Source organism: Dipodomys merriami, unplaced genomic scaffold (genome assembly GCF_024711535.1).
Source record: "Dipodomys merriami isolate MVZ:Mamm:240054 unplaced genomic scaffold, mDipMer1.0.p SCAF_16, whole genome shotgun sequence".
Taxonomy (NCBI): Eukaryota; Metazoa; Chordata; class Mammalia; order Rodentia; family Heteromyidae; genus Dipodomys; species Dipodomys merriami.
The window spans coordinates 24,195,508-24,208,464 of record NW_027202937.1 but is presented as its reverse complement, the minus strand read 5'-3'; the positions used below and the strand labels follow the sequence as shown (position 1 = coordinate 24,208,464).

The 12,957-nt window shown below is 43.7% G+C and overlaps 1 non-coding gene across 1 annotated transcript; it reads left to right on the top strand.

Annotated features, from left to right (window-relative positions):
- Nucleotides 1–4,325: 4,325 nt before the first annotated feature.
- LOC138828543 (small nucleolar RNA SNORA51) lies at nucleotides 4,326–4,456 on the top strand. The gene has a single exon (XR_011372291.1). It is a non-coding gene; the product is annotated as a small nucleolar RNA SNORA51 (small nucleolar RNA).
- The last annotated feature ends 8,501 nt before the right edge of the window (nucleotides 4,457–12,957 follow it).

The window sequence follows — 12,957 nt, the reverse complement described above, 5'->3', positions numbered from 1 at the left end:
GATTATAGTGATCACAATTTCTCTGGAATCCCTTCCTAAACTAGGTCTGAGAGAGATGACTGACCAGGCCACACATTGCTGAACTGGGCATGCCTCTCTTTCAAACTTGCCCTAATTTTTTCTCTTCTTGAACCTGAAGCTCATGTCTGGACCCCAAAGAGGGGCTGAAGTGCTTACTTGGCCTCTTCCTGCACTGTACCCATGGCACATAATAAATCTCTTCTCTCTGCCCTTCCCCATTGCCCATCTCTTTATTTGCTCTTCCATGTGTCAGGTCCAGCTTGACCTGTAATAGGCCTGGACTTTGGATCTCTAAAGCTCACAACTCCACTTTCAGCACTACCAAATTTGAGGTTTACAGAGCTTTGTGGGAGAGCTGCCTGCCAGATATCACACAAAGCTTTGTGCATGGGTGACCCTCATAACAGCCTTGACCAATAAGTGCTGTACTGTCCCCAATCAAAGAAACAGGAAAGCGAGACATGACAGGGCCAAGTAATCCATCTGTAAGAAATCTATTTAAGTTAAAAAGCATATAGTGAATATACATGAAATAAATGATATATAATATAGGTTATATGTATACATATCATATAATATGTACATACATAGCATTTATTATATACAATATCTATTTTATAATATGTATATATATATATATGGATTTTTCTTTTTCTCATTGGATGATGATATATATCCAGGATTTCTAGCTAGACATTGGGCTTTGTTTGAATGTCTTAGCTTTATAATTTAAATCTGCCCTCAATGCAAGGCATTCAAGCTTCAGCAAACACACACACACACACACACACACACACACACACACACACACACACACAGTGCCAGGGGCTGGGGGCTCATGCCTGTAATCCTAGCTACTCAGGAGACTGAGATCTGAGGATCACAGTTCAAAGCCTGCCTGGGCAGGAAAGTATGTTTATTATCTCTAATAAACCACTAGAAAACCACAAGTGGTGCTATGGCTCAAGCAGTAGAGCACGCACCTTGGGTTGAAGAGCACAGAGAGAGTGCCCAAGCCCAGAGTTCAAGCCCCATGACCAACAAAAATTAATTAATTAATTAATTAATGCTTTCTCTTTCTTTTCCTTTTTCTTTGTGTGTGTGGGGGGGTGGGGGGAGGGAGGTACTGAGGACTGAAGCCAGAGCCTTGCTCTTGCTAGGTGAATACCCTGCCACTTGAATCCCTCCTAGCCTCTTCCTTTAGATTTTGTTTATGAGACATGGTTGTTCTGACTTTGCCTGGGTTGGCAGTGAATTGAAGATCCTCAATGTCTTTCTGCATCTGCCTCTGGAATAAACTGAATTATAAGTATACATCCCTATGCCTACCTTGCCTTCATTTTCTTGTCTGTCTTATTTCAGGAAATCCACACACATAGCGGTAGAGCTTTCCATCGGACAGTATGAAGTCTGGGGAGTAGGGTGAAGAGAAAAACTTGTGGTTTATAGGAATTCATTCATTTGGTGCTTGATGAATACTGAGATCGGAGGACTGTGGACCGTGGCTCAAAGCCAGCCAGGACAGGAAAGTCTGTGATTATTTCCAATTAACCACCAAAAAGCCAGAAATGGAGCTGGGGCTTAAGTGTTAGAATACTAGCCTGGAGCAAAAAAGCTAAGGGACCATGTTCAGGCCCGGAGTTCAAGCGCTCAAGCTCCAGTATTAGTGCGTGGGCACACACGCACACACACACACACACACACACACACACACACACACACACACACACACACAACCTACACCAATGTTGTAAAATTAATGTTGGGCAATTAGGAATGAGTCTCTGTGGAGCCTCAGAACTTGGCCATGGACAGTACCCTGCTCCTGCATAACTCAGCTTCCTTTGCACTGATAACCTTCGCCTTCCCAAAGCAATCTGATAACATTCTCAAAAGCAGTTTCCTACTATTGTACCTAATGTTTTTCAAAATGTATTTTTCACTGATGCACTAATAATCACAGAAGCCGAAAGCGTTAGGATCACGTGACCATTCAAAATTCTGCAAGTACAGTGTGCTTTGTTTAAATAACCTTTCATTTTCTTCCCCAGAAGACTATAAAACTGTTGTGCAAATATACAGGACACACTGGCTGCCATGTATTCATCTTGCCATTAACGAAATTTTATTATTTCAGAAAATTGGAAAATTACTGTTTCCTCACTAAATGTGTTTCTTAATGATTTGCTCCTGTCTCAGGAATGACTTTCTTTTTTGCTTGTACTGAAGCTTGAACTCAGGGCCTAACATTTTCTAGCAGGGCTCTACCACAAGCCACTACTGGTTTCTGAGTGGTTAATTGGAGATAAAAAAAATCTCATGGGAACTTTTCTGCCCAGGCTGGCTTCGAACAGCATTCCTCAGATCTCAGCCTCCTGAGAAGCTAGGATTCCTGGCATGAGACACAGGCACCTGGATGGACTCAGATTTTTATTTCCCCATAGTGATGATGCTGTTGGTCTGGTAACTCTACATGGACAGCCAGTCTGTTAGGGGGACTGCAGTCACAGTCATGTTCTGCCAAGGCCAAGTGGGGACCAGTCTAAGGGTCCCAAACTCATCTAGGGGGAGAGAGATCATTTCTCCAGTTGCAGAACATCCTAAGACCTTAAGGTCTTGGGACTGGAATTCAATAAACACTGGCCATTCTTTTTCACATTTTAACCTTATCAAAAACCAAATCTATTCTTTGGCTAACATTTATTACCTTCTACCTTTTTTCAGATGTAAAGTGGTGTCTTACTGTGGTTTTGATTTGCATTCTTAGTGGTGTTGAGCCCCTATGATTGCTTCTTGGCTGGTGGTTGCATGTCTTCTGGGGAAAAAAATGTCCTTTTGTGACTGTTGAGTTGGCAACTTTTCTGTGACAGGTTCTAGACATCAAGATAAGAAAAACAAAGGAGATGGAGCTAGGCACCAGTAGCTCATGCCTGTAATCCTAGCTACTCAGGAGGCTGAGATCTGAGGCTCACAGTTAGAAGCCAAGTCAGGCAAGAAAAATCCGTGAGACTCTTATCTCCAATTAATCACAGAAAAAGCCAGAAGTGGAGCTGTGGCTCAAGTAGTAGAGTGCTAGCCTTGAACTAAAAAGGCTAAGGGGCAATGCAGAGGCTTCTAGGACTGGCCAAAAGACAAAAAAAAAAAAAAAAGGAGATGGAGAGTTTGTGGATAAATGAACTCTAAATGGCTCTTACACAGATGAAAACATGAAGCTATGCTAACAAGCCATTTTTCACCTATTGCATTGGATAGAGGGAGAGAGAAAGGGAGAAAGCATATCTTACTAAACACTTGACATCACACGTTTTTGGGAAGACTGAGGGGAAACAGGCTCTCCCATATATTACTGTAAATCACATAACTCCTTTTGGAGAAGCTGGTGATACGTACTCAAAATGCCAAAGTATTTTCCCTTTGACCCATCAATCATTTTTTTTGAGAATCTCTCCTATGCTATCTCCCGCATAAGTATGAAAGGACATAGATATAAGTCTATCCAATTTGTCAACTTGTCAAATTTAAATATTGCAAACTTCCCATGTATTCAGCAGTTGAATATTGGTTGAATAAATTAAGACATATCTACCTCGCGAGATACTGTGCAGCTGTCAAAGGGGATGTGGAAAGTCTCATGTTTATGCAGAGAGGCCCCCAGAGTATAAGTTTTTTTTTTTTTTTTTTTTTTTTTTGTCGGTCGTGGGGCTTGAACTCTGGGCCTGGGCGCTGTCCCTCAGCTCTTCAGCTCAAGGCGAGCGCTCTACCACTTGAGCTACAGCGCCACTTCCGGTTTTCTGGTGGTTTATTGGAGATAGGAGTCTCACGGTCTCTCCTGCCCGGGCTGGCTTTGAACCGCGATCCTCAGATCTCAGCCTCCTGAGTAGCTAGGATTACAGGCGTGAGCCACCAGCGCCCGGCTCAGAGTATAAGTTATAAAAACAAAGTGCGGAGCGCTTTGTAATGACTGCATCAAATATATACAGTGTGCTATTTTTCAGTGCAGAAAAGAAAAACAAGACTATGTATGTGTGTATATATGTTTTGGGGTGTGTGTGTGCGCACGTGTGTGTGTGTGTGTGTGTGTGTGTGTGTGTGTGTGTGTGAACTGCCTTTATATAAGTGCTGGAAAACTAATTAAGAAACTAATGAAAATATTCACCTTGGGAGAAATGTTTAAGCAATATCAAAATTCTCTAAGGATATTAAATAGCTTTGAGATATTTATTTGGTTATTCTATGTTCCAAATTATTTACTTTGGTCTCTGTATTATAAGAATGCTTTCGGCTGCAAATAAAAAAATCTTGCAGGCCTCCGGGTGCTTACCACAGGCTGTGTTCTTACACTGACTGTATAGAAAGAGGAGGCAGAATAAACCTACCCCATATACACCTCAGCCCAGGCCTGTGCCTAGTCTGTATTGTGAATGGAGAGACAAGGGAAAAAAAAATCTTGCAAAAAAAAAGCAAAAAAAAAAAAAGTATAATGTATCAGTGGCTCACACCTGTAATCCTAGCTACTCAGGAGGCTGAGATGTGAGGATCATGGTCTGAAGCCAACCCAGGCAGAAGTCTGAGACTCTTATCTATATTTAGCCATTAAAAAGCCAGAGGTAGAGCTATGACTCAAGTAGCACAATGCCAGCCATTAGCAAGAAAAGCTATGGTACAGTGCCCAGGCCCTGTACACACACACACACACAAACACACACACACACACACACACACACACACACACACACACACACACTGCAATACAAGTAGATGTTGGCATTCATTAGGGCTCATAACTCCATAGTTCTTTCAGCCTTTCCTTCATAAGATAGTTACCATTGCTCCAAATGTAGTATATGTATTTACAGCAATGTCATGGCAGTATCAGCTATTTCCAGACTCGTCTATCAGAAGAGCCAGAGAATCACATAGTCTTCTATAGGTGGAGTTGTTTGGATCCCACAGAGGACAGGATCCTTATAACCAGCTTGGGCCAATGATGATCCATAGCAGAACTGGACACATCACCACCTTGAATTACATTTAGGATTCTGTTAAGAAATACAGGTGGAAATGGCAGACAAGGCTACCTTCTCTTTGTGTCACATTTGGGCCGGAATTTCCATCTAAATCTCTGTCCACTCTTATCTCTAAGAGTGAAGTATCAGCAAAAGTAGGGGTGTGGGATACCTGGGTACCACTGGGCAGAGCCTGTGTTAGGTAGGTCTTCTACTGAGATCACAGCCAGAGAGTCTACTTCGCATTACCTCAAATACCAGGATGGTTAGCTGTTCCTGTGGCCTGCCCGCCTCCAAAAAAGAACCTTCCAGAGGTCTACCTTGAAGCAGGGGGTGGAGATTGGCAAGAGGAAAGGCTCAGGTGTCTGGCCACTCATTCCCAACTTTAACAGATTCATCACCTGATTCATCCACCAATAACAACTTCCTGGTTCCTGGTGTCTTTAAGGCAGGGATTTAACAAGATGGGAAGTGATTTTTATTCCTTGGGAAGCATTTTCCAGATTTAACAAATGCACTGACAAAGCACCCAGTCCAATTTGAATTGCAGATCAACAACTGAGAATTTGTTGGCATGAGAACACTTTCAGTCTCACATTCTAACAGTTCTCTGAAATTCAAATTTAGCTGGCCACCTTGTATTTTAACTATGCCCAGGAAACACTTGGCAGTATCTGGAGTCATTATGGTTGTCCCAACTTTGGAGGTACAACTGACACCTGCTGAGACTGCAACCTAAGAGACAGCCCTGACCACGGAGAATTCTCCAGCTCTCAATGAGGGTTAATGGCAGATGGAGAGACATACTCTTCTCTCTGGAGAAATAAAGATCCAGTCTCCTGCCTGACATCTGGGTCCTGGGATGGGGCATGTCCAGCTAGTTTTTACAACACAGCGTGATCTCTTTTCCACAGCCACAGCAGAGTGAATATTCAAATAGTCTTTCTTCTTTGTTTCCTTCTATAGCTAATAAACATTTCAAGGAAGTGCTGGCTAAGATAAGCTAGCACTTACAGTAAGTTGAGGGGCAGGCCTCCCTGCCTGTGCCCCTGGAGTCTGCTCTTGGTAAATCCCACATTCATTTCTAGCTCCACAAAGCAGCCTTGAAGGGCTCAGGAGGGGGGATGGAGTGGGCTTGCTGTCTCCTTTGGGCAGGAAGGCCATCCTTCCTAAGGGAGAGGGGCAAGCCCCACACAGCTGCCTTCTCTCCAACAGACTCTCTTTGAATGCACAGGGAGGGAGGGAGGGAAGGAAGGAGGAGGGAGGGAAGGAGGCAGTGGGCAGCTGAAGGTAGGGATGGTATACCCTGTCATAATCAAATCAACTGCTGAAACAACCAGAGAGGAAGGAAGCCAAGGGGCAGAGAGAGAGTTCTGGGTGTTCTGTTTAGGAGACGTGTGTGAACTCTCGGGAGGTTATCTAAGGATATGTATCCCAAGCCCTAGTCACACTTGTCCTTGAAATGAATGCCAGAACATTAGAATTCAGGGGCAATGGCTCCTTCAGCGCAATAGCTTGCCTGTTCTCTTCTCTTCCTGCAGATCCCAGCCTGCTCATGGGTAGATGTGTACACAAAATGCATAAGCACTGTGCCCTACCCATTTGCAGATGTTGGAGGGCCACGGGGAAAGAATTACTGGTAGCGGTCTTTCCTTTGTTTATGTTTTATTATTTCATTTGCTTTTATTTTTATTTCATTTTTGTGCCAGTATTAGAGCTTGAACTCAGGGCCTGGGTGCTGTTCCTTAGTTTTTTGTTTTTTTTTTTTCATTCAAGGCTGTCCCTCTATTGAGCCACATCTCTACTCTTGGCTTTTTAGTGGTTATTTAAAGATTAGAGCCTCACAGACTTTTTCCCCCATACTTGTTTTGAACCTTGATCCTCAGATTTCAGCCTCCTAAGTGGCTAGTATTGCAAATGTCGGTCCTGGCAACCAGTGCCTTTATTTAGGTTTTAAATTAGAAATTTAAAAAAAACTTAAAGAAACTAAATCACTCACTGCTGCTTCAAGGATAGAAACTAGGATGTCTAGGGATATTTAAAAAAAAAATTTACTTGGGGCTGGGAATGTGGTTTAGTGGTAGAGTGCCTGCCTAGCATGCATGAAGCCCTGGGTTCAATTCCTCAGTACTACACAAACAGAAAAATCCAAAAGTAGCACTGTGGCTCAAGTGGTAGAGTGCTAGTCCCAAGCAAAAGAAGCTCAGGGACAGTGCCCAGACCTTGAGTTCAAGCCCCAAGACTGGAAAAAAATCACTTGGGTATCCATTAAGCAAAGTAAGATAAATCAGCTGTAAGTTTTATAACAGCCTGGCTCTCCATAGAACATCTGGCTTTCTGCAGTACATCTGTTTTTTCAGTTCTCAGCTGGCTGGAGAAAGGAAGGCAAGAAGTATAAGAATACAGAGGGGCTGTGCAAAGAGCCTTGGGAATAGCAGGAAAGTTCCTTTAGGCTGGATAGCAGAGGAGGGACAAGGAATGGGGTGAAAACCTGCAACTCTTACGTAACCAGGGAGTCACTGAGTTTGCTACTAAGCAATATTTGTAATTTCTCTATGAACTTCAAGTCTGTCTCGTCTTTAGAAAGTATTGTTGCAAATTAAATTAAATTTAAGATATAAGTATTTTTTCCTATGTCTTATAACATAGAAGCCAGGCACAGAGGCTTACCTCTTATGATCTAGCCCAACCAGAGTTGTCTATAAAACTCTTATTTCCAATTAACCAGCAAAACCCCAGAAGTGGCTCAAGTGGTAGAATGCCAGCCCTGAGTGAAAAAGCTAGGAGAGAGTTTGAGATCTAGAATTCAAGCACCAGTACACACACACACACACACACACACACACACACACACGCACATGCACACGCACGAAGTAGTAGAGCCAACCAACAGGAGAAAACCTTCAAGAATACAAAAGCAGGGTGAAAGGTAAAGAAATTAGGAAATGAATTACATTGGAATTCATAAATACTGGCACAGAACACCCTTGTCTATTTCATTTTTTTTTTTTGGGTCCGGTTGTGGGGCCTGAACTCTGGGCCTGGGCGCTGTCCCTCAGCTCTTCAGCTCAAGGCTAGCACTCTACCACTTGAGCCACAGTGCCACTTCTGGCTTTTTTCTTATGTGGTGCTGAGGAATCGAACCCAGGGCCTCGAGCATGCAAGGCAAGTGCTCTACCACTGAGCCACCTTTCCAGCCCCCCTTGTCTATTTTTTTCCAGAGTTTTCTCCAATCTTCAATTCTGAATTTAAATAGTTAAAAAAATGATTCTTTCGTGGCAAGATTATATCTTCCTTTTAAAATAGAAAGAACTAGAGGCTGAGTGTGGCGCCATTGATATTTCATGCTAAGCATGCATGAGATTATGAGCTTCATTCCCAGAACTAAAACAAAACAAAACAAAAAACAACAGAAGAAAGGATTGCATGAAGGGAAGGAGAGATGGAGGGAGAAAGAAATAAAAAAGGAGGAAGAGAGAAAGGAAGGGAGGGAGAGAAGGAGGGAGGAAGGAAGGGAGAGGTAGGGAGAGAAGGAAAATAATTATTTTTAATTGTCACTCGTGCCACAGTTATTCTTTTCAAGTTGTTCTGCTAAACTCTTCATGCGAGGAATTTCACTTAATAACTGTAACAGAGTTTTACTTAATACCTATAACAGCTGCACAGAGGAGATACAGTTGTTAACCTCCTATCTGAGAGTGGGCAGAAAGATTGACCAGCTACAGAGCTAGCAAGCGGCACATTTAGACCAATCCTACTTTTCTGCTTCGCACTGAACATATAACATGGTATGTTATAACTGTGGTGACACCATTTGGTGCCCCCTCATTGAGTAGCTATCACACTTTATAAAATCATCTGTCTAGCGCTGGATACTTGGGTGACTTCCAACTTCTTGTGTTTATAGATGGTGTGCAATTTCTTTTGTTTGTGGTTGAGAATAATACAATGGACATCTTGGAAAAAGTAACTGTTGGGATTTGGATTTTGTTTTCTTTGAGACATGTACCCCAGACTGGCCAGGAGTTCACAGTCCTGCCTCTGCCACATCTTCTGGGATTTCAGGACTATACCAAATGCTAACTGTGTTTAGATGCTTTCTTAAGAGAGATGCTGTGAAACTCTGCAATCATTGTTAAGCAGTCTTACACATAGGTACATATCCAAGTAGACCTTTGCTCTGCAGTTCAGCAGCAGTGAACAGTATTTTTAAAAGTGGCTGCCTTTTTCTGACCTGGGCAGTTCACTTTTCCTTAGGCAACCTACTTGTCCCAGGAGGTCACCATATAGATGTCAAACTTACACTACATCCCTGAACTCCTGTACTTAAGCAATCCCCTCCCCCACCTCAGTTTCCTGAGTGGCTGGGATTACAGGCTTTCTCCACCATGCGCATCCTGGCTGCCTTTAAGATAGAGAACTAGTAAGTAGTTTAGCTTTGTATATAAGTAACCAGGTGTTTATATATAGGTAATCAGGTGTTTCCAGTATGCAAGATCCCTCCCATGAATTATTTTTGTTTCCCAGCCAGTCAGTTATTAGAGGTTTTAATATATAGCATAAATGACTTACTCAAATGGCAAATATTTTGTCATTTGTATCGCCCCTGGGTGGCTCTTTCTTTGTATAATATCTGACAGTGTTTCTTAGACCCCAGCATTTTTCACTGTGCCATGTCTCACGTCGGGGGCAGGTCTTCACTCCTCTTTTCTTCAAATAACCCACTTTTCACATTCTGAGACATTCTCTAGTAGTATTTGCAAAATTTAATGTTCAAGGCTGAGCACAGTGGCATATGCCTGTAATTCCAGCTACTCAGGAGGTAGAAGAAGGATAATGATTCAAGTTTAGCTTAGGAAAAGTTAACAAGACCCCTTTCTCACTAAAGTATCCAGATGCGGTGGTTCATATTTATGGTCACAGCTGCACAGCCTGGGCAAAAACTTGACATCCTATCTGGGAAATAATTAAAGAAGAAAGGGCTGGGCCCGGTGGCTCAGGTGTTTAGCAAGTATAAGGCCTGAGTTCAAATTTAAGTATTAGGTTCACCCCCAACAAATGAAGGTTCAAAACACACCAGCAGAGAAGCAGCACAAACATGTATGGATCTCAGCTTCACTTGAACAATTTGTTTCTGTAGTATATGTCAGATGTCATTACAGGAGAACTTCATCAAAGCTTATTTGAAGCTCTTGTTCTTCCATGCAAATCCATTTGCCTTTGTTCCATACGCCACAGAAACAAACAGGAAGCCGGTTTCCATGCGCCATGCTTTCCCAGGGCACAGTGGACTCTCAATAAATACTTCCTGAACAAAATGATATTCAGAATCTCTAATATCAACCCTTCTCATGCTGCATTACTCCAAGTGAGATGACAATCTTTCTTTTCTTTTCTCTGTGTGGGCTTGAACTCAGGGTCTCACAGTCTCATTTAGCTTTTTTTCCTCAAAGCCGGCACTCAACCACTTGAATCACAGTTCCACTTCTGGCTTTTTGGTGGTTAACTGGAGATAAGAATCTCACAGATTTTCCAGCCCTGGCTGGCTTTACACAGCAATCTTCAGATCTTATCCTCCTGAATAGCTCAGAAGAAGTGTGAACCATCACTGACAAATAAAAAGTCCTGTACATGAAAAGAGATAAACAACAGTGTATCAGCTATCTATGGCTGTTAGAGTATTTTAGACTTTGCCAGAGAACCACGCAGACATCCCGGTACAGAGAACAAAGAAAGGTTTATTGCTGGGAAAGGAGCCGGCAAGAACACTTCTCACAAGGTAGAAGTGAGAAGTGCGGGCTATTGTCTGAGGTGACCTATATAACCCAGGAGGCTTAGGAGGGCCTAGAAGGGGCTAGGAGGTGGAGACCCTGGTGTGGATGTGTGGGCCAGGAGCTTCATCACGGTGGACTAGGATTTATGGCTACTGAGCAAATAGTAGATAAGGGATGCTGCATCTGCCCAGACCTGAAGGTCACTCTAAGGGGCTCTTGTTGCCTTATATGGTGGTAACTGCCCCAGAGAAGTGCCATCCCAAGGTAAAGGAGTTGGAGGATGATTCTTTACTGCCTTTACTAAATGGCCTAGTGTTACCTAGGAAGGGAGCATGCTAAGCTGTGGAGAGGGGAAGGAATGTACTAGGCTATGGGAAGGGAGCTCATTAGGCTAACAATGGCATTTAAGAAATGACTCATCACCTTTATAATAACAATAAATTAATTTAAAAAAGAAAGGGAATAAAAATAAATGACTTCTAGCAAGGTAAATTTTTTCTTAAATATTAAATTTAGCCACCCTAAAATCCCTTTTATTTTCGAATGGGAGGGTGAATAGCATATAAAAATTCAAGAAGAACTATCTGCAGTGACAGTTTTAGTGTGCAGTTGAGGTAATTAGCTAGTTTCATTTAGATGACTTAGGGCCTGTGTGATTATTGGCCCTCCCCTGGCCAGTACTTCACCAAGTCAAGTTTTAACAGAAATCAGCTCAGCATGCAATTAATCCTTTTCTTGCCTCTGACTTTTAAAGTGGCCAGATTAAGTTTAGCCTTCTTCCAATGAATAATACAGTGTTGGAATTTTCTTTCTATTGAATCATTCAAGATGCAGGCAGGCTTGAGAGTGTCAAACTCCCTAGCCTTGGGCCAGTCACTTAAACCACAGTCTGGATAGCCTCAGGTAAAATGGAAGATGTCTATATTGAAGATTCAGGGGAGAATGACTTGAAAGAATCTATGACATGCTATAAAAATCATTCCCATAAGCTGGATGCCTGTGGCTTACACCTGTAATCCTAACTACTCAGGAGGCTGAGATCTGAGGATTGTAGTTGGAAGCCAACTAGGGCAGGAAAGTCTATGAGACTCTTATCTCCAATTAACCACCCCAGAACTGGAAGTGATGCTGTGGCTCAAAGGCACTAGCCTTGGATGAAAAAGCTCAGGGACGGTGCCCAGGCCCTGAGTTCAATTCCCACCTCCCTCCCAATCAATCCATCATAAATCGCTCAATAATAAGAATATCAATAATATATATATATATATATATATATATATATATATATAATTTAAGTGAAGTATGGCAGCCAATGTCCATTCTTCGAAATGAATCGTTTAGGTGCCATTTTGGAGTGCGGTGAATTTTCAGGCACTGAGGGCATCCTAGATGCTCCATAAGGTTTTTGCCAAGGTTTTTGCTCCGTTCCTTCCAGGTGTATGAGAACAAGTTGATGTCATTCAACGCTGTCCCTTGTGTCCAGACCTGGTTGTTTCTTCACTGCCTTTAGCCATTTTGGGCCACCATGTAGAATGCGAGGTCTGTGGGATGGAACATGTAGGAGAGGTAGATGCTTATGCTAACAGGTGAGGGGTGGGTGTTTCTAGAAACTACTGGAGTATGGAGAAGAAGAGATGCGGAGCAAGCGAGTGTCCCGTCAGCCATCCTCGTGCTGGGGGAGAGGTGCGGGTGTGAAGACACCTGTGCCATCCCATCGCCCGTGCGGCGCTGGGGTGCACCTGTGCCATCTATCACCCGTGCGGCGCTGGGGTGCACCTGTGCTGTCCCATCGCCCGTGCAGTGCTGGCGTGCGCCTGTGCCGTCCCATCGCCCGTGCGGTGCTGGGGTGCACCTGTGCCGTCCCATCGCCCGTGCGGCGCTGGGGTGCACCTGTGCCGTCCCATCGCCCGTGCGGCGCTGGCGTGCGCTGGGCCTGACACGTGGCGCTGCGCGGGGCTTTACAATGCGTCCTGTGTGGTTAGTATTACCCGAAGCACTGCACAAGTTGGGGTGGCGAGCCTGGGGACCCCCGCATTTCATCGTTGTGCGAGCCAGCTGGGTACTAGGCGGTACTGCCTGCGGCCCTGGCGCCCCCTGCGGCCCGGGCGCCTCGCGGCCTCGGACTCGGCGCCCGGGCACCGGCAGGGGGCGCCGCA